The sequence below is a fragment of the Podarcis erhardii genome, assembly GCF_964252035.2.
Source record: "Podarcis erhardii genome assembly, chromosome: 3".
NCBI classification, from domain to species: Eukaryota; Metazoa; Chordata; class Lepidosauria; order Squamata; family Lacertidae; genus Podarcis; species Podarcis erhardii.
Genome location: NC_138507.1, coordinates 7,753,651 through 7,775,250, shown reverse-complemented (window position 1 = coordinate 7,775,250; position 21,600 = coordinate 7,753,651).

The following is a 21,600-nucleotide window of genomic DNA, read 5'->3' as shown; positions in this document are numbered from 1 at the left end:
TTCAGTTGCGTGTGTAGGTCCCCAAGCCACCCCTCAAAATAATTCACAAATCACACATAATTTAAGTTTAAGGTTTTTGGGCACTATTTTGGCCACAACTTTATTAAAATACAAAATCTGTGAGTGGTTGCTTAGACATTGGTTATGACTATCTGTCCCCCCGCCTGGGGCAGAACTGACATTCTGAACTCCATCGAAAGCCAGTGAAGGGAAAACAATGTTGGGTATCAGTTGAGCTGAGCATCAGTCCCTCACTGCTCACCCAACCAGCTCCCCAAGGCTTGCCGGCCCTGGTCCCATTTCAGGGATTGGACGAAATCGTGGCAAGCCCCAGGATTCCTTTAATGGAATTCCCTTTCAGCACCATTGGAGGGGCAGGCACAGCCTATCCTGACCCCTCCACTACCAGTTTTTTATAACCAATGCCTAACCGCAACCTTACAAGTTGTGATGAATTGCTAAGTAGTAGGCAAAAACCAAGTGGCACCAGCCAACCATCCAAATGGCAAAATTCCTACTAGGCCCCTGCTCCAAGGCAGACGACCCCATGACAGGCATAGCAAGATCAACCGGAAAACAGGGCGGTCCAATGCACTCTGCAAAAGAGAAACCAAAAGCCAGAGTGCCCCGGTATTTAAAGACTATGGTCCCCCCCGATTAGCTACATCCAATTTGCCCCAGCAACTGGTCAGCCAATCCAGTCAATGACCATTAACCTGCCTGGCAACAGAGGGCTGGCCTGGCGGCCCACCCCACAACCCGTGATCTCATTTTAGGGAGAACACGCTTTTTCAAATTTCAGCGGCGCTTTCTGCAGTGTCATTATTGCCATGCCCTCTGCAGTGCCCTGTAGGCTTGGCGCCCAGTGATGGTGAACCCAGTGGCAAAGCTGCATGGTCCGGCACCGGGGGCGGAGAGCAGGCGGGGGTGTGGCTGGTGTGCGTCCTGGGGGGCATGGCATGTGATCTGGGGACGTGGAGCCTGGCACGGTGGGGGGTGCACGGCACGTGTCTGTGGGCCCCCCGCGATGGTACCCCCCTTGCCATTGGTGCCAGGGGTGGTGCGCTTCCCCGCCCCCCCATTCCTCTGCCAGTGGGTGAACTGGTTGCACTCCCCTAAATCTGCCTCTGCTTCCCAATGGGAATAGAAAGATCTGCCCATTTCAATTCTCTCAGTTTCCCTACTTCACAATACATCATGTCATTCCCACAACTACCGTATTTTTCGCTCTATAAGATGCACTTTTCCCCTCCTAAAAAGGGGAAATGTGTGTGCGTCTTATGGAGCGAATGCAGGCTGCGCCGCTACCGCTGAAGCCAGAACAGCAAGAGGGATCGTTGCGCAGCAATCCCTCTTGCTGTTCTGGCTTCTGGGATTCAGAATATTTTTTTTCTTGTTTTCCTCCTCCAAAAACTAGGTGCGTCTTATGGTCGGGTGCGTCTTATAGAGCGAAAAATACAGTAAGTCATAAGAATGCTTAGGGCAGGGAAAGGAGAGGAAAAGAGCAATGTGTTCATTTCCTTGTTGACATGCTTCTGAATTAACACTTGGAGGGGGAACCACTCTAATGCTGCTTGCACATTTCTAAGCCTATGGGGCAGGGTGCCTTTGCTTTCACCACCCTAAGTATGGCTATTGGGGCTTTTGTGAAGATTCTTGCATAGCAGGGAGTTGGATAAAATTACCCTCAAGTTCCCTTCCAACTCTACAATTCTATGATTCCATGTGGTGGCTTTGCAGTGTTTTGCTCGGTCACATGAATGGCTCTTTGCCTGTCGGACACAAATCATGAGTGTGTCCTCCTGCAATAAGCTCCTGGATCCCCTGCAAGATGTTTCTTTTCTAGAGGTCAAGGTAGCAAAGCAGAGAAGCTGAGGGAGGTGGAAAGGTTGGTGGATGAGGCCTTTGGCTATGATATAGCCATTTCCTACGGCTCCCCTTCTAGTCCAGTGTCCTGTTCTCACATTGGTCAACCAGATGGCTCTGGGAAGCCTAAAAGAAGGACCTCAGCTAAAGACCAATCACCTGCAGTTTCCCAAGGGACAATTGGCCTAATCCAGCAGCCTCTTCTTGTGTTCTTAGAGACATAGGCTGTACTACACAAACAAGAACCCGCCACATCCTGCTTTCAGTTGTTTCCATTCCGTTGTCCCCATCAACATGGTCATAGGACAGCAGTAACATTATCTTCTGGTGTGCATCTTAGTAATAAAGGGGTGCTGTGAGTATCCCATAATAGATGAGACAGTAAGGACAACCCTCAGGCTAGCTGCCGAATAGATCCAAGTTCCTCCAATATAATGAATGTTTGTATGTTATTTTCATTTACGTGCATTTTTATCCTTTCCCGTGATATGTGCATTTAGTTGGAGTACTGTACCCCAACATTCAGAGAAGTGCAATTTTCAAAGGACAGCTTTGTTGTGGTTCCCATGTTGTTTTACAAAGATTTTGTTCTTACGGTCTGATCAGTGTGATACAGGTTTTAACAACCTCCCATTCTGGCAGTTTGAAAGAAAGAATAACCTTGCAAATAGACCTGCATCCCTTGTGGTTTTAGGAAGGCATAGAATCCCATGGATAACACAGGTTACCCCTTTGCAATGACAGTAAATTGTACTTAATGCAGCTGGGTAACTTCAGTGTGAATGTGCTTCAGCTCTGCCCATCAGAAAGCACCATTCAATTTACTATCTCAGCTCTCGGAGGACTGGCCCCTTTGCCAGGTTGCGTTGCATGTATTTGTACGCCTCGTTTCTCAGCATCCACTGAGTCTGAGCAGAACAATATGACATTTGCAAGCAAGCTTCCTGATATAAGAACCTCTTCATCTTGCTGATGGGTTTTTTGTTACCTCCATGTCGTCATGAACGCAGCAGATCCCGTCTGCATTTTTTTGTGCTTTAAAAAAAATCCACTGTGGTCGGAAAGCCCATGACGGCCGTTTCCTTTGTCTTCACAGATGTGCATAGATATATACAGTGAGATGGAATGCTTTTCGTTGTCAGGCAGCCAGCCTGCCCAGCTGGGGCAGTGTCAGATTGCAGCTGGCACGAAGACATTGTGCTCATATCAGCGGCAATCTGAAGAATTGTATCCAGGTCTTGTATACCATTATTCGCATGTCCCAGGGATGTTAGGAGAGCTGAGATCAGTTGCATGGGACCATAAAGCATCTTGACTTTCTCATAATCTTTGTCTCCAATTAATAGGACGTTTACCTTTTAACCTGCAAAAAGAAGAAGTTCTGCTCACCTCAGTACTTTGGCTGGCCATGATATGCATAAGACAAGGAGATTCACATCAGCTGAGCAGGGAATATGTTTTCCCAGGATATATTGGCTCGAGGCTGTTAATCACCTTCTCCTGGGGAGAGGTGATGTGACAAATAAATTAGGAACATGACTCCACGGCCACTAAGCTTGTGGGTTCATGTACTGCTTGTTCTTGTTCTGGGAGCTGACTCCAGGGCTGGAGACAGATGGAGGTAATATTACAGAGGCATTGTTACCTTCATCAGATACATCCTGATGTTGTCGCTGCTACACTGATTTTGCAGTTTTTGCAGTGTTTCAAAAACCCGAAAAACCTGTTTAACTGGGGGTAAGAATGACACAGAAGTATTGTGTGTTGGCTTTTGATCGTTTGCATTTGGTTTGGGCGAGTACTCTTTGGTGAGTGAGCCCCAGCAGAGATTTAAAATCACAAAACATGCTGCAATGTAAAGTGTAGAAATATAGGCTGTTAGACCTTTAAAATATCCCCTTCTAAGTCGCTTCCAAAGTTTCCCACTTCCTTTAGCATAGAAAGAGACCACATGTTTGGTAAGTTAAAATGGCTTACTTACAAAAGTTTAGATTCATTTGCTTTTCCATATAGCAGCAAGAAAAGACAGGCAGTGTTATGTACTGAGAACAATAGGATCCAAATTGCAGCAGTCTGATTGGTCCTAGAACAATAGGATTCAGAAGGCAGCAGTCTGATTGGTCCTAGAACAATGCAGCAATATGATTGGTTGGCAGGAACCACCCAATCATGCTCCAGATATAAGTGAATCCACAACCTGATTGGCTTACAGTAGAATTCCAGAATTAGCCAATCATGTGCAGCCCATTGTGTAAATAATGTATATAAAGCAGATACTTTGAGGGGACATTCATTCATTCCTCCTCACCACTATGAGCTGAAGAAAGAGCATGAAATCACTTTGCGACTCTGAGTTTATTTCAGGCAGTGTAACTTAGTTTCAAAAAGGGAAGGGTTTCTAAATTATTTGTATAGAAACACAAATAAGGCTTGCTAACGCTATGTCGTCTAAGCTTGGATTATCCACCTTACACATCCTTACTGGTTGAATTCACATGGTGGAAAAAGAGAGAACAGAGTTTGATAACCCTTCCTCCCAAGGTGAGGGTGTGTGACCTAGCTAGGCCTGGAAGGACAGCTCACTCTATGGTCTTATATCGCCATGTATTAATTAGAGTTATGCATGTTGGTTATATGAGGCTGGATATATCCCACAAAGTGTGCATAAGCCAAGGACATCCATAATTGTATTACTCTGCTTTTATCCCTCTGTCTTGAAAATTGTTGTTAGTCGATAGTGCAGTTCACCAGCTCCATATGAGATGTTCAGGGTGTTATTAAAGATACAGTGAAGTCGGATAAGGTGATATAAGTGGGGCCAAGAGAAAGTACAAGAGGAGATAATCTTTAGGTATAATTTTTAGGCTGTCCAGTCGGCTGAAGATTCCTCAGAGGTTTGAGGACCAAAGCCTCTTCCAAATGACCTATTTTGTTGAGCATTCGTCCGGATTTGATTGCATATAGCTTCACATGGCGTTTAGACTATGGCCAAACTTTTCTGAGCGGTTCTGATTTATTTGTGGAGAAGTTATACACCAGTGAGCATTCATCTTGCTTTGTTCTTCCTAATTTATTTGTGGGGCTATACATCTTCCCAGTTGACCACTCTTCAAGGCATTTTCCTTTCAGCAGGAAATACACTGATTGGAATTGAAGTGACATGTCCACCTTGAAACTGTTACAAGCACAAGTGTTACTGTGCAGTATTCACAAGTAGATTACTATCATGTGCATATCTCGGCCAATGTTAAGATGCATAGAAGCACCTCTGGCCAACCAGGGCCAGGCACCTGAAGCACATCTGGAAACAGCACATTAGCTGTAGCATTGAGGCTATTATCCTGCGGCACTTTCCACCCCCTAAGCAGGCATGAGGAACCTGTGGTCCTCTAGGTGTTGTTGAACTCCAGTTCCAACCCAGCCCAACATGCTGGTTGGGCCTGATGGAGCTGGAGATCAGCAACATCTGGAGGGATGCTGATTCCCTACCGTGTCCTAGTGCCCTCTATAAACTTTTATTTCTGGGACTTTCCACAGCATCTCCCTCACGACCCAATTTCTTTGAAAAGATTGGCTCTTTGTGGAAATTGTGTCTCCGGCACCTAACTAAAGGCAAACCATAAATTATGAAAACCTAAAAAAAGGGGAAAAAATCAAAATTAAATGTTCGCTTTGCTTTACAAAACAATCACCTGTCAGATTCTTGTTTGCTGATGAGCAAGCCATAGAGCTTTTAATACTCTGGAGAGTTTAAAAGTGGTCTATTTTATTGAGTAATTTAATGACAGACCTAGCTGAACAAGCACAGTAATTATCTCTAAGAGACTCAAGAGGGTAATTTTTAAAGGGGGAAAATACAGAGGGGGGAAAAAACTGATTTCAACAGATCAGGAGTTGTCAGACCGTTAAAGTTCATTGCAGCAGCCATCTGCATTACCTAATATTACATTAATTCTTTAAGGACAAAGTGATCAAGAATGGCATGCCATACCCAAGGCTGCACAGTGACTCAGGTTTGGGATGTATCTGTACTGCCCATCTGTGTGGACCAGCACTGTGAAACTTCTGGCATGTGGGCATAATTGGGCCTGTTCAGAGGTCCCTGCCAACCGTGTACATCGGCCCCACGCTTGACATCATGTGTGATGGTAAAAGAAGCATGATCCTGACCACTGCTTGACATGTGGGGCTTACTGACAGCACCAATCAGGGCGGAGAGTGGTCACTTTGAACTCATAATGGCATCAGGTGATTGACAGGTGGCTGGCCCTCCCTATATGTCAAAGTTGGCCTGCAGGGGCTTGTGGTGTAGGCAATGCACACAGATCTACCTCTCCTTTACATCTCCAGGTGTAGCAGTGGATGTACTGGACTGTTGTATTGCCTTAGTAATGGACTAGATGAGAGCCAACAAACTGAAGCTCAATCCATATAAGGCTGAGGCCCCATTAGTGGGTCATCCCCTAATCGGATGGCTGGGAGATTTCCTGCTCTTGACAGGGTTACACAACCCTCTGAAGGAGCAGGTATGTAGTTTGTGGAGACTTCTGGTTCCATTGCTGTTGCTGGAGGCTCAGGTGGCCTTGGTGGTGTGGAGTGTCATCAGCTTTGGCTGGTGACCCACTTGTGTCCCTACTTAGACAGGGATAGGCTGACTTCTGTTGTCTATGTTCTGGCAACCTCTTGGTTAGATTACTGCAGTGATGGCCAAACTTGGCTCTCCAGCTGTTTTGGGACGACAGTTCCCACCATCCCTGACCACTGGTCCTGTTAGCTAGGGATGATGGCAGTTGTAGTCCCCAAACAGCTGGAGGGCCAAGTTTGGCCATCTCTGGATTACTACAGTGTGTCAAACATGGGGCTACCTCTGAAGATGGTTTGGAAACTTCAGCTGGAGCAGAAATCAGTGACCAGGTTGCTCACTGGGGCAAAACGATTTGTGCATATTACACTGACCCTGGTCCAACCTCTCCGGTTGCCAATTAATTTCCGGGCCCAATTCAGAGTGCTGGTTTTGACCTATAAAGCCTTAAATAGCTCAAGACCGGAATACCTCAAAGACCACCTTTCTCCATATGAACCCACCTGGACCATGCAATCATCACCTGAGATCCTTTTTCATGTGCCTCCTCCACAAGGGACGCGGGTGGCACTGTGGGTTAAACCAAAGAGCCTAGGACTTGCTGATCAGAAGGTCGGTGGTTCGAATCCCCACGATGGCGTGAGCTCCCGTTGCTTGGTCCCTGCTCCTGCCAACCTAGCAGTTCGAAAGCACATCAAAGTGCAAGTAGATAAATAGGTACCGCTCCGGTGGGAAGGTAAACGGGGTTTCCATGCGCTGCTCTGGTTCGCCAGAAGCGGCTTAGTCATGCTGGCCACATGACCCGGAAGCTGTACGCTGGCTCCCTCGGCCAATAAAGCGAGATGAGCGCCGCAACCCCAGAGTCGGTCACGACTGGACCTAATGGTCAGGGGCCCTTTTACCTTTGCCTCCACAAGAGGTCCAGAGGACAGCAACACAAAAAGGGCCTTTTCTGCAGTGGCTCCCCGTTTGTGGCATGTTCTACGAAGGGAGGCTTACCTGGCACCATCATTTTATATCTTTAGGCACCAGGTAAAAACTTTCCTCTATAACCAGGCCTTTGGTCCCTTAACTAACTTTTAGAAGTGGGTGGGATGTTTTTAATGTATTTTGCCCCCACCCCAGGTTTTGAAGCATCTGTGTGGATTTCTTGTTTGTTTGTAATTTGCTTTGGGCAGGATAAAGCAACTAACAAATTTAATGAATTAAAATAACAACACTCTTTATCAACCATTCTAAAGCCAGTGAGGGAATGAAGTCCACGAATGTGGAAGCAGCTGGTTCTGCAGGGCCAGGGTGCTATCCTGGTAGGTCATGGCTGTGGTGGCAAACTGAAGCACGTGAATGTAAGCAGGTACTCGCTTGGTGTTAAATAAGGATCAGGCAGACTCAGCAATGGAGAAAAAGAAGGTGAAGTTTATTGCCAGGCATAGGCGCCGACTCCATGGGGCCTGAGGGGGCCCGAGCCCCCTCAAAAATTCGTTTGGGGGGGCTCTGCCCCCCAATAATTTAAGAAAATTATTAGTTATATTATGCTTTGTAAAATCACAAAATTATGTTGGTATTTTTTATTTTCCTTGTTTGACGATAGTTACCTTTTAAAATACATTCAGTAATGAGTTAAAACAAAGCCACTCCCGATCTAGAGAGGGGGTGGGGTTGCGGGCTCTCGACCCATGAACAATCTCGCGGGGCTGGCGTCAGCCCCGCGAGAAGCGGGGATTCCCCCTAGCTCATTAATATTCACCGCCCATGGCGGCAGCCACTCGGCTGCCGCAAAGGGCGGGCCCTCACAGGTTCACTTAAGGTCGGGGCAGCCTGGGGCTCGCCCCTTTTGTTCCCCCAGCAGCAGCGGTTTGGAGGTCTTGGGCCCCCCCAATATTTTTTATAAGTCGGTATGGGCCCCCGCCCCCCCAATATTTTTTATAAGTCGGCGCCCCTGTTGCCAGGCAATAAGGACCCAGTTTGGAATCTCTTCCTAAAAGAACTGGGACCCCGATTGACAGAAATCCAGAGGTCTTTATACCTGAGCAGATCACAGCAAATCATAGATCATGAGACAATCATAAGGCAGTCACGATATTGTCAGCGAAAATTAGCCAATTAGCAAGCTTCTTGCCATGCTACCAGCTCCTGGTCAAGCACTGGTCAAGCACTGAGTTCTAGTTCTGCTTTCCGCTGCTTGCAGTGACGCTCTGTCTAACCTCTCCCCTAGTTATGACAGCACAGGGAGTTTGGAGATTTTGTGGTTTTCTCTTCCTGTTCTGTGGATTAATTTAGCCTGTATCTGAGGGGATTTTGTACCAGAATCTCTGATTCACGTCTTCCCCTTGTCCAGGGAACACGGATGTTTGTAGGGGAAAGGTCGGCTCCTAATTTTGCTGTTTCAAGCAGTATGCAGTTAGCTAAGGCACAGCTTTTCCTTTCAAATGGATTATAAAATACTGTAAGCCCTGATTATGTGTGAGCATATATGAATATATTGATTACTGATAACTGAGTATATGAATAGCATAGGGGTAGCTCTTCTTCCTTGCCTCAAACTATCCCCAGATCTTCAAAGCTTGCATCATGACACAGCTTATTTCTTTGTCCATATCAGAGGAAGGCTACAGATGGTCTATTGCTTAGGACAATGAAGCTGTACATGTTCAGTAGCCTAATGCTCTTGAGGTGATCAGCTGTTGATGCTTCAGGCTGTGTGCATTGACTTTCGGTCCATCTTTATATCTCTCCAGTTACTTTATTCAATGAAACTCTTCATTAAAAAAAAAAAAAATCTCAGAGATTGGCATATTTGCCCAGACCAATGTGCTGTAGAATAATCTACCGGTCCCTACTTCTTCAGTGGTGACAGTTGACTCTCAATATGGATCAGTACAGCCAGCAAATCACCTTATATATTTCTTTTCAGCTCAATGCTACAAAAACGTTTGGTTGGTGTTAGCAAGAAAGAAGGAAGTGTTGTTGAGGCTGATGCCACCATGCACCCTCTTTTTGGGTGAGCCATGAAAGTGATTTTGCTAGTTACATCAACTTTTTGGAGGCCTGTTGTTTTAATGCTACGTTCATATACAAAACCTGGTAAGGCATAGCCAGCGGCGGATGGTTCTTTGTTTTGAAAATGTAAAACTCCTTTTAAATCTTAAACAACAAAGGCAGTCATGGAATCACAACAGAAAAGATTTGCACTGTCCATTATATACAGAAAACTTATCCGGACATGCTTGAAAAGATATTACAAACTGCTGCAGGCAAAATACTTAAGCAGTGTAACCTTGCTGCTGTTACACACCACCTCATTAGGTGCTGGGCACAGGATATTGGAAGAAGGTTGTCCTGAGGTACAACCTCTCCTTTCATTGTTTTCTAAAAAGCCTTTCAGATTTAGCCTGCTGAGATGCAGTGCTCCATCAGCATTTTCGGACCATCTGCTTTAAAACGAGCCAATCAGCTCTGAGGAGCAGCTGCTATTTTTGTATGTCATTTGGTCTCGGAAAGCCTGTTTGTGCAAGAGCCAAGGTCCACATGAGCTCCTTGCCAGAGTACAGGGGAAGCGTCGCAGGCAAACAGAACCCGGAATGCACTTTTCCCCGCACGGAAAAATCTCCTCCATGATGACACGGTCCCTTCATCCCCTAGATTTACACATCATTAGAAACCTAAACCTGCTCCCAACTTTTCAGGAGCTCGTTAGCTCATGTGGCAGAGAAAACGCACTCCTGCCTGGCAAGCTTAAAAAGCGATCTGTGCAGCTCTGTACAAGCAAGCCCTGCTTTTCCTGACGCGGGGGGGGGGGATTATTCTGGGCTTTGCTCGGAACAGGGGATTGAAGAGCAATATGATGACGAAAAAATAAGGAAATGAAAATATATGTCTTGTCTCACACAGAAACACAGAGGCCCGGACACAATGTGAACTAAAGCTAAGAATGAGGAGAAAAATAGTATAGTATAGTATAGTATAGTATAGTATAGTATAGTATAGTATAGTATAGTATAGTATAGTATAGTATAGTATAGTATAGTATTCTTTGAGAGGAAATTGATGCTGCATAGTATTTTGGAATCAACATTTTCCCCAGTTCAACTAATTTAATTGTTTAATTAGCAATCCCAGCAGGATGCTGTTGAAGTGGTTTTAATGAGAAAATAAAGGGCTCAATTAAAGATAAAGATTTGGCTCAATTAAGGAGACTGGTTTGCCTCACACTTAGGCTAGTTCCGAAGGATGCGAAGAATGCCATGGCATCAGCACTTGGAAAGAGGAACAGGCTTCAGAGCCAAATTCTGTTTTCCTTTCAGAGCTCTGATTTTTAGTTGAAAAATATGTGGCAGGTCTGCAGATTGTGATTGCCTCAAGAAAAATAAAATAAAGAACACCGATGCCTATAGGAAGTCTACAAGCAGGAAATGAACTCGAGAGCCCTTTGCTTGCTCAGGGTCTATAGAAATTGGTACTCGGAGGCCTACTTGTTACAGTGGTACCTTGATTCTCAAACTTAATCGGTTCCGGAAGTCCGTTCCAAAACCAAAGCGTTCCAAAACCAAGGCGTGCTTTCTCATAGAAAGCAATGCAAAATGGATTAATCCATTCCAGACTTTTAAAAACAACCCCTAAAACAGCAATTTAACATGAATTTTACTTTCTAACTATACCACTGATCCATAAAATGAAAGCAATAATCCATATACTATACTATAAAAGAAATAAGACAGTATTGTAGATGATAAAAATTAAAATTAACTTTTTTTCTTAACTGCACTAATGATAGTCATTGTTTGGATGGGGGGCTTTTATCCATTTCCTCAGTCACACAATCAGTCAATCAGTAGCTGAGCTGGGTTCCACACAGTCACAAATACAAATTAACCGAAAAAGCCTCAAAACAAAAACAAACGCGCCAAACTTAATCCATTCTGGAAGTCTGTTTGACTTCCGAAATGCTCAAAAACCAAGGCGCAGCTTCTGTTTGGTGCAGGTGCCCCGGAAACAATAGCCAACAACTGCATCGGACGCTTACTTCTGGGTTTTCGGCGTTTGAGAACCAAGGTGTTTGAGTACCAAGGCGTTTGAGAACCAAGGTACCACTGTACTGGAGGAAAACATAGCCATTATGACTAACAGCCACCCTGAATGTCTTATCCTTCTTTGTGTGGACCTCGTGAATATGCTTGTATATATCCATGTACCTGGAAACACTGTTTACGCCTATGTTCCCAGACGCCTAGACGTGGGTTTTTTAAGATACATGCACACACATTTGACAAGCACATTGTATGTGTCTGCTGTATGCTTGATGTTTCCGGTCATAGTCAAAAGCCATCAATCTCAACCAGAAGTCATCTTAGTAGGTCTCTTAGTAGCACAGGAAGATATCCTTTGGGTCTATGATGTGGTCAAACTTTGGTTCATGAAAGAAGTTTTGGTAAAAACCAGACTGGGAATGTCCAGATCTAGAAATGTTGAAGACGTAGTCTCTCAGCATCATTACATATGACTCAAATGACCCACCCCCTTCTCTCCCTCTCTCCCCACTCAATGACCAACTTTATGAGACACAAACCACACAGTGGAAGACTCTGGGCTCTTTCACGGACTCCCTGCCAGATCAGATCACAGCTACATCTTGTCCAGGAATCCCACACTGGCCAACTTAAAAGGGTAGAAAGATGAGAAGAACAGTTTCCCTCACTTGTTACCTTTCTACAGTAGGCTAGTTTCTACACACACTCACATAATCCTCTCTGTCCTCCATCTAGACATGAGCAGAGGCCAAAGACACATTCTCTCTGGGGATGTTGCAGGGCCAGGGAGGGGTGTGGCCTGGGAAGAGATTGATGAACTACATGGGGAAGTCACAGGGAGCTCCTGGAACTGAGGCTTCCCTCCCCTGTTGATGGGTAATATTTTCAGGAAGACCATTTCCAGTAAAACGGCATGTGAGAGTTAACCCCTCCCCACACCATGATTCCCATCGGAATCAGGCTCCCCATGGATCTTTTTTCTTCTAATGAAACAGACATGGCCAGTTCTAAGCATGTTTGTTAGAATAACAGAATCCGTCCAACTTCCTGCAATGCAGGAATCTCAACACACAGTCCCCCATCCAATTTGAAAGCAGACCAGTTTCAAACTGAGTGGTTTCAAACCATGTTGTTGTTGTTTAGTCATTTAGTCATGTCCGACTCTTTGTGAGCCCATGGACCAGAGCACGCCAGGCACTCCTGTCTTCCACTGCCTCCCACAGTTTGGTCAAACTCATGCTGGTAGCTTCAAGAACACTGTCCAGCCATCTCGTCCTCTGTCGTCCCCTTCTCCTTGTGCCCTCCATCTTTCCCAACATCAGGGTCTTTTCCAGGGAGTCTTCTCTTCTTATGAGGTGGCCAAAGTATTGGAGCCTCAGCTTCAGGATCTGTCCTTCCAGCGAGCACTCAGGGCTGATTTCCTTCAGAATGGAGAGGTTTGATCTTCTTGCAGTCCATGGGACTCTCAAGAGTCTCCTCCAGCACCAGAATTAAAAAGTATCAATTCTTTGGCGATCAGCCTTCTTGATGGTCCAGCTCTCACTTCCAGACATCACTACTGGGAAAACCATAGCTTTAACTATACGGACCTTTGTTGGTAAGGTGATGTCTCTGCTTTTTAAGATGCTGCCTAGGTTTGTCATTGCTTTTCTCCCAAGAAGCAGGCGTCTTTTAATTTCGTGACTGCTGTCACCATCTGCAGTGATCAGGAAGCCCAAGAAAGTAAAATCTCTCACTGCCTCCATTTCTTCCCCTTCTGTTTGCCAGGAGGTGATGGGCCCAGTGGCCATGATCTTCGTTTTTTTGATATTGAGCTTCAGACCATATTTTGCGCTCTCCTCTTTCACCCTCATTAAGAGGTTCTTTAATTCCTCCTCACTTTCTGCCATCAAGGTTGTGTCATCTGCATATCTGAGGTTGTTGATATTCCTTTCAGCAATCTTGATTCCGACTTGGTTTCAAATCATACTTAGCTTTGCAAATGTGCGAGCAGTTTTACTGTTGCAGAACTAGAAACAAGTACAATATAAAGTGTGAGGAGCCAGGTTTGGTTACCTTGGGGATTGACATCACACGGTTCTCGGGTGACCATGTGCCTACCTCTGCTTCCTCTGTCCCTCCGAATCAGGTCTCATCCAATCTAGTGGCTAAATGAGAGGATCACCTTTTCCAGACTGTCCCACGAAAGAAATAATGGAAAAGGCCAAAGTACCATACAGTTGGCTCGTTCCTAGTTTCCTGTACAATCTAATACTGCTGAAAAGAAGCTCCAAATTTGTCCACACCATATGGTATTGATTCTCTTGCCATTGTGTTCATATATCAGATTGTACATATTGTATTCCACTTCCCATTACCTCTGAAAATTGCTAGGTCTAATTGACAATATGGCATCCACATTGAGAAGCTTTGTTTTATGAAACTGCCCACTCCTTGGAGATTATTTTGTGTACTTTACTCCTTTACGTTGCCCTCGCTGTTTGATCAATCCAGTTCTCTTTGTTCTGAAACCATATGCATTTTCAAAACCAATACTTATACACCTTTCAAAGCCTCTGATTGTCATACAAAAGATGATAAATCTCCAGGGGAGCTAAACTATATCCTGAAGTGTACAGGCTAATGAGAAAAATAACTTCAAAATGTCAAGCTTTGGTGTTTTGATATTCTATCTTCTAGCCTTCAAATTGCAGAGGGAGAAAAAACCCCCAACAATGAATGATCCACTTCAGTGAGACATTAATTACATAAATAACAAGCCTGGCATTTATATTCCCCAGTGGGGCTGCGGTTTAGAGGAGCAATTCTATTGTTGCCGTATGATTATTCACCACTGTTGTTGAACATGGGAAAATATAATGCACATTCTTTGAGGTAGGGGGAAATAGTATAACTTTTCGGCAGTTTTTCTGCAAAGTGTTTTAAAGGGGGAATTTGCCCAATTTCACTTCTCTTGAGTTCACAGGAAATGACTGCTATGGTTTCCTGACATACTGATGTGTGTGCTTGTGGTTATTGGAAAATCCCATACTCTGAAGGCATCCTGTAGTTTATTGCATACATGTGTATACTGTGAATTGGCTGCATGTAGCCAGGACTACAGGATCTCTCCAGATGTTGGGGTTCATCAGCTGCAGCCAACCTTGTCAGTGGTCAGGGATTGTGGGAGTTGCAGTCTGGCCATATCTGGAGGGCCACAGGTTCTGCACCCTACTGTAAAATTCAAACAACAACAACAACCAACCAACTCATTTTGCTGCTCACCTGCCCCCCACAATCTTGTGAACATTCTTACCTTGCTCCAAGAGGAAAGACACACCAGATGTTGCCCGAGGAATGCTACCTACACAAGGAAACACCCAAGTCTGACGTCCCCCAAATCTTGCTTCCATTTTGATGAATGGCTTTGTGGAGGCCTTGGTGGCTCATGGAGAGGTCAAATCACCCCAATTAAACTCCTTATTCAGTAGCAGCACAGAACAGCTGCACATACCTAGTATTTGACATTTCCTGGGAAGAACTGGTGGATAGCAGAGGGAAATGTGCTTTAATGCTCCTGCACACATCAATTCTTCATTGAAAAGGTTCCCTAAAATGGTTATTTCCTTAGGTGTTCTCGTTCTAGTTTCAGGCTATGGTTGGGGTGCGGGGGATTATAAGTAGATAGTTTTCTGCTAACTGTTCTTGAGCTATTGCTGTATTTGTTGGGGCCCAGCTAATCTCTTACAGTAGTCTCTCACACTAAAGCAAGGGTAGCCAACAACATTATTGGACCACAGCTCTCGTGATCCCTGACCTTTGGCAATAATGAATGAGGCGGATGGAAGGTACCACATTGGCTACCCCTGAATTAAAGCCTCAGTCCATACTGTAGAATAGTAGTAGTATTATTCTAGAATATTAATAGGTGCAAATACTCTTCTCAACAGCAGTAGAGTATCATCTTCAAGCAAGTGGCAAAAGCCACAGAAGAGATATTTCTTGCTTTTCCTTTCTTATTTAATCTAACTGGTTCTCTGAGCTGCATGCAGCACATGTATATTTCAGTACAGGAGATGTAATAAGTTCGGAATAAAAGCTTTTCCTGGTGTGTGTGTGTGTGTGTGTGTGTGTGTGTGTGTGTACAACCACATCCACATAAAATTTCCTTGTTACTTTGGCATTTGTGCACATGCTATTAAGGGAGTTGGAGTTGAGAATTTTCTCTTGAAATTATATGCCAAAATGTATTTTGCCAAGTTCATACCGTCTTGAAAACCAATTCTAAAGAATTTGCTCTCTTACAAATCAGTCAAAAACGTGTGGCCTTTATGCTTCCAACTTACAGCATTATCACTTGTATCTGTACATTTTAAAACAGAAATGTGAGCAAGTTTCTAATCAAATCAAATGGGCCAAAAATAAAATGGGAGCAGAAAGAATCCTATCTGTCAGGAATCCTCAGTATATTTGCTCACTTACAAATTTTCTGGATTGTAGTTCATAACAAAATGTGAGTTTATTTCACTCGTTTCCAGAAGTTCATAACCTAAGGGATGCTACAACCAGATTTTAACATGTATTTTTAGTTCTTGTCATGATTCAGTTCTTGTATTTATTTTTTCTTTGCAACTTTGCAAAGAGAGATAACCAAATATGTGACCATGAGCTCGTCATCTTCAATTAAAAGAGCTATTTATATTCTATGTGAAAATAACGTGGGCTTCAGAAGTGTTTGATTTCCATCAGAACTTCTCATCTGTTTGTCATTTAAAGTTCAGGCCACTTTCCATATTTCTATCAAATGCTTGCCTCACATGGAAGTCTGACAAAAAGAGTCTGGAGAATAACTTTTTTTTTTTGAAGTTATAAGTAATCCAGTACTTGCCTGAAATTGACTGGACTCGGCAATAATATACGAGCTAACAAATGAAGCTGAGGGACGTATAGTGTTCAGCTGGAGTTGGAGCACATGTTGCGGATGCTGCTGAAAATGTTCTCCTCATGGTGAGTTATCCCTTCTTTGTAGGAAACGTCTTAAAGTACTCAGCATGTGACTGGTCCTCATTAAAATGTGAGTCTCCACGCTGCTCTCCCTCTAGTTGCTAGGAATGCAGAACGGGGGCACTGGCGATTCACCATAGGATAATGGATGCTTGAGGTGATGCAAACTTTACTCCTGGGAGGGGGAATTACCCACCACAGAGATGCCATATTTTGGCTCTGTATGCTCTAGCTCAGGCTTCCTCAACCTCGGCCCTCCAGATGTTTTTGGCCTAAAACTCCCATCATCCCTAGCTAGCAGGACCAGTGGTCAGGGATGATGGGAGTTGTAGTCTCAAAACATCTGGAGGGCCGATGTCGAGGAAGCCTGCTCTAGCAATTGGGTAGGCAAACTAAGGTCCGGGGCCTGGATCCGGCCCAATTGCCTTCCAAATCCGGCCCGTGGATGGTCTGGGAATCCGTGTGTTTTTACATGAGTAGAATGCGTCCTTTTATTTAAAATGCATCTCTGGATTATTTGTGGAGCATAGGAAATTGTTCATTCCCCTCAAAATATAATCCAGCCCCCCATAATTTTAAATCTGGTAGGGAGAAGCTCCCTCTTTCTTTAAGATCTGTTAATAATTTATATTTTATCCTTGGCTTCTTTCCTCGCCAGATACATCTTGAAATGTCCTGCCATTCTTTGAAGCAACTCATCTGTAGAAATTTGGAGACTGAGTGGGTGGGGCTGATGTGCGCAGGGAACATGGCGTGAGTGGAACTTGCACGCACCCCACTTCCCCTGCCCACAGTTTGAACATTAGTGAATATGCTTCACATTGCAATCCTATGAACTGGTTGCAATCCTATGGGAGTGAGTGATATCGAGCTCAGTGGTACTTTTGAATAAACCTGCATAGGATCTTGTAGGAGCAAGCCAAATTAATAACTTTTACAGCCTTCTACCTACCGTCATATGTGGGAAATTGTTATTCGAATTTTACAATAGGTATCAGACTTAGCTTATGGCCTTGAGCTGGACTAGTGAAAACTCAAAGGGTGCAGTTGTGCTAGTTTCCCATCCGTCCAGATCTGTTTTTCCCCTTATTTTTTTTTTTTTATCTCTGCATTTTGCAGAACTTGACCAGATTATACCTCTTACATGTCCTAATGGTGATATTGCTCATTCCTGCAAATATCAGCTGCATTCTATAATCCTGTTTAGACTAGCCTAATTTGGCATGGGGATAAGTTACTGCTCCCACCTTGCTCCCACTATGTCTCCTTGACCTTGCTCAAAGTAGAAGGACTGCTGTTAGAAAAGAACCAGATGTTTATTTCAATGCAGAAAACTGCAGCTCCTTCAGGCTGCACTGGATTTGTGCTGAACTGAAATAGGAACTGCTGCTTCTGCGTTCTGATTCTGCATTTCCAGGAGAGGGCCTTTAAAAATAGTCCCAGATTATGATGCTGTGTAGATAGTTAGCATAGCTAAGGCTCAGCCACTGAACTACCACCGCCAATGTCCAGGCAGGAGAGAGGTCATAGAGGTGCAGTTTGAGGCTGCTTGGAAGTGTATCTTAGGTATCCTAATGGCTCAGCCATAACACCCATACCTTGGCTCAGAATGCTGTAGACTCAAGTTTCATTCAAGGAATTGGGCCACCCCTGTACTCTGCACAGAGGGCAGAGTAAAAATAAATGTTGAGAACTGCCAGGGCAATTGATCAGGCAGCCAAAGTCCTGTCCTTTTCAGCAATGCCTCCAGCAGACTGGTGGGACCTCTTTGTGTGCAGCTTCCGCCGTTGCACTAGATAGCGATTTGTAGCACACACCCAATGAATAAGGGAGATATTTAATTTGAACTCTGCTTTGCAGTACTTAGGGCGATGAAAGCAGAGGTAACCATGCACCGAAGGCTTAGAAATGGGAGGATCAAATTCTTTCTGCTCTTGTTTCCAGAAAGGGTGAGAGGGGGGCAGATCACTTAACATAAAACATAAAATATAACTGCTTATGGAAAGAGACACAGAACCACAGAATCAGAGAATTGTAGCGCTGGAAGGGTCCCTTTGGGGTCATCTGAAGGAGCGCCTCCACCCCCATCGTTCTGCCCGGACACTGAGGTCCAGCGCCGAGGGCCTTCTGGCGGTTCCTTCATTGCGAGAAGCAAAGCTACAGGGAACCAGGCAGAGGGCCTTCTCAGTAGTGGCACCCGCCCTGTGGAACGCCCTCCCATCAGATGTCAAAGAGATAAACAACTACCTGACATTCAGAAGACATCTGAAGGCAGCCCTGTTCAGGGAAGTTTTTAATGTGTGACATTTTAGTGTATTTTTGGTCTTTGTGGAAGCCTCCCAGAGTGGCTGGGGAAACCCAGCCAGATGGGTGCCTTGCAATGCAGGAAGCCTCTCATGGGAGTCTGTTTCACTGTTGAACAGCTCTTACTGCCAAAAAGTTCTTCCTGATGTTTAACCACAATCTCCTTCCTTGTAACTTGAAGCCACTGGTTCAGTCCTACCCTCCAGAGCAGGAGAAAACAAGTTTGAGAGCCAGTGTGGTGTAGTGGTTAAGAGCGATAGACTCGTAATCTGGGGTACCGGGTTCGCGTCTCCGCTCCTCCACATGTAGCTGCTGGGTGACCTTGGGCCAGTCACATTTCTTTGAAGTCTCTCAGCCCCACTCACCTCACAGAGTGTTTGTTGTGGAGGAGGAAGGGAAAGGAGAATGTTAGCCGCTTTGAGACTCCTGAAGGGGAGTGATAAAGCGGGATATCAAATCCAAATCTAAACTCTTTTGCTCCATCTTCCGTGGGACAGCCCTTCAGATATTTGAAAATGGCTATCCTATCTCCTCTCAGTCTCCTCTTATCCAGGCTAAACAGACCCAGCTCCATCAAGCGTTCCTCACAAGGCTTGGTTTCCAGACCCTTGGTTGCCTTGGTTGCCCTCCTCTGCACACGTTTCAAGTGTCAATATCCTTCTTAAATAGTGGTGCCCAGAACTGGACACAGTATTCCAGGTGTGCCCTCACCGAGGCAGAAGTGACCTGTGACATTTCCTACCAATTTATAGTGCGGTGTGTGGGAAACTTTTGGTCCTACAGATGTCTCTTCCTTTCTCAATTTATACAATTTATTATCCCGCTCTTCTGCCCTATAGGATCCCAGGGCAGGTAGGTTGGGTTCCAGCTCCCATCAGCATCACCCCATCATGGACCATGGCCAGGGACGATGATAGCTCTTGTCCAGCAATACCCAGAGGACCACACAGGTCCCAGCTCCTGCTTTACTGCATTATTTCCCTGAATCCTCATGGATATCAGAGACTCTGCTTTATCTCAGGCAGAGTTTACAGGCTGTCCAAATATGACTTGGCTTTAATATATTAGCAAGCTAACCCAATGTGAACAAGGACAAATATTGAGGTAGACAAATGACAAACAAGTGGAAGAACAGAAAACCTTACTGAATACTTTGCAAGCATTTACCATTCCAGGAATCCTGTCTGATAAACAGAACTATATCGGTCGATGGAGAGTTGTAATTAATTACCTTTGACATTGATAAATTTCTTGCAGGGTCTTCTGTTAATCTGCTGGTGCGTCTGTATCTAGACCTTCCATTCCTCCCATCCAACATTAACAATCTATTTGTAGACTTGGCTGTATAATTAAACATTTAATCTGCAAAGAGAGTGGTTCTTCAGAAAATGTGAACTCTGTTCCTGAACCCACGCTAGGCTTTTTCAGACATGACATAAGAAAATTTGTTCATATTTGCTTGCTGCTTCTGGCTCTTCAGATAATCTTGTATATTACATTTCAAGCACATGTAGATAATTTAATTTAATTTTTTCCCTAAATGTCCATATAGAAGAAAGCTAAACCTATATGAGCGTAATTAGAATTATTTATAATACTATAAAAATTTAACTGAATCAGAATTACTGGAAAATGTGATTTTCAAAAAACAATAAAGGCTATATTTTGCAGTAATTGAATTAAGTTAAACCATCAGTTACATTTCTGCCCTTGCCTCATTCTGTTATCTTTGCTCTGCTTGGTATAATGTCGGGTACTTTAGCTTTTATAAAGTTACGGTTGATTATCCTATTTAGAATAAACATTTATTTCAACTTATTTAGAGTACAGATCAGATTTATGCCAAAACATAGCTGTAGTTAAGGCTCTAGACATATTTCCAGACTTGAGGTTCAGGGTCAGGTACTGCTTAACATGAAACACTTTGCCCAGAGAGAGATTTGGTTGAAATCCCTCCTTCAACCATGAAACTTACTGGGTGACCTTGATTCACATACTTCACAGGGTCCTCCTTTTTTTCCCCTTTCAATTTTTTTTATTAATTTTCCTTTTTTTTAAGACAGACAAACATACATACATACATACATACATACATCATATTTGAAATTAAACCAATCTTGGTAACATTGTTAAGTGACTTCCTCAAATCCCCCTGGTTGAATTTCATTATATATCATTTCAACAGTTTTCCAAAATCTATCTTCTCAAAGAAAAATTATCTTGATCACTTAACATATTTCATTCCTTCTAATCTGGCTTTAAACATCTTAATTCCTATCCCTACATATTTAGGTCCTAAGCCTATCTCGTATTTGCAAGCTTTTCCACAACTGCAGCTAGAAATTTGTTAGCAAAGAATTGGAAAACACAAGAAGTACCAACAGTGGAAGATTGGCAGATGAAGATGATGGACTTTTCGGAGCTAGCCGACCTGACTGGAAGAGTCCGCCACCAGGAGGAGGAGGAGCAGCAGGAAGAATGGATAAAATTTAAAGACTATTTAGCTAAATATGTTAAGATAACTTAATTGGAAAAACTTCACAGGGTGCTTCTGATAATTAAATGGAACAAACCCAAACAGATGAAATAAATAATACGGGTCACTTTCAGAAGCCTTCCTTATCGAAGATCTATCCTGATTCATTCGCACAAGGTTTGTGGGAAGATTCAATAACTTTGTTTATCTTGAACATTTATTCTGATTTGTTCGTGGAGAGGTTGCACCAAGCAAATGTTATCCCACACTATCTGAAGCGTTGTCCCATCACTTTCCTTAGAGAAATTCCAGGAGTTTTGTTCTTTTTTGTTTGGTTGGGGTTTGTTGTGCAAGAGCACAAA